This window comes from Belonocnema kinseyi, chromosome 9 (genome assembly GCF_010883055.1).
Source record: "Belonocnema kinseyi isolate 2016_QV_RU_SX_M_011 chromosome 9, B_treatae_v1, whole genome shotgun sequence".
Classification (NCBI taxonomy): domain Eukaryota; kingdom Metazoa; phylum Arthropoda; class Insecta; order Hymenoptera; family Cynipidae; genus Belonocnema; species Belonocnema kinseyi.
In genome coordinates, this window is record NC_046665.1 from 61,302,008 (window position 1) to 61,303,061 (window position 1,054).

Sequence of the window (1,054 nt, forward strand, 5' to 3'; positions counted from 1 at the left end):
GTATTCCGTTTAAACACGTAAAAATGAGCTGTTTAAAATGTTTAATTGGCTGCCATTTTTTTTTAATTTTTAAGTTTATCAAACAATTTCTGAATCCAAATATTCGGTTTTCCGGAAAAGGTATTTTTGAGTTTGGAATCAGCCACAATTTTGTATTTTTTCAAATTATTGGATTTTGAGATCTTGCATTCGCTTGAGAAAAAATTATTAAGTTTTTCCCAAAATTGTTGTTCAGTTTTTGTTTATAACTTTAGGAAACAGCCGTCATTTTGTGATTTTTCAAAATTTCGAGTTTTTGAGTATGAAGATATTTTAAGCGCCTATGCAAAATTTTTCGTGCTTTCTTTTTTGAGACATACAAACAAATTCCGCCAGTGGGAGAAAACGAATTAAACATTTTGTTTGATAAGAACCATCTTATAGTAGGAATAGTCTTTCTCCTTTGAGTATAAATTTTAAAACTCACTGCATTATCCCTATCTTATTTTGTCTACCCACACTTTGTTTTACGTTAACACAATTTATTACAACTTTTTCAACTGATTTTATGTTTATTTATTATTTAACATTTAACTCTCTGGATAAATAGTTCAGAACAAAACCACGTACCAGCAGTCGGTATGGTAGGTTTCCATAATTCTGTACTTCTATTTTTAAAATATTTTTTGCTGTTAATTTTATCTTTGATTTTAGCATCCAGTTTTAGTTTTCCAACGCATGTGTTTTTTTTTCGCTATGCCTAGGATTTTATACTATTAAAATTGCTGCATTTTTATTAAATTTTATTTCGGAGTAATCCCTATGGAATTTGTGATTGTCTCCCCCTTTCCTTGAATTCCTCAAACCTCCGATTCAGTGTATACCGAAAACGTCAGTTCTGTAAATAGAAATCTGATGGCAGTGAGAATGAGCTGAGGTGTAATTATCTGTAACGTTGTAAATCTGAAGTCTCTGATCGCGTATGTGCAGTAAACTTGTCATTTGATATTTTAGTCTAACTAATTGTACTATCGATACAAATCGCGTCTTTCAGAGTGCATGATATTCCTCAAAA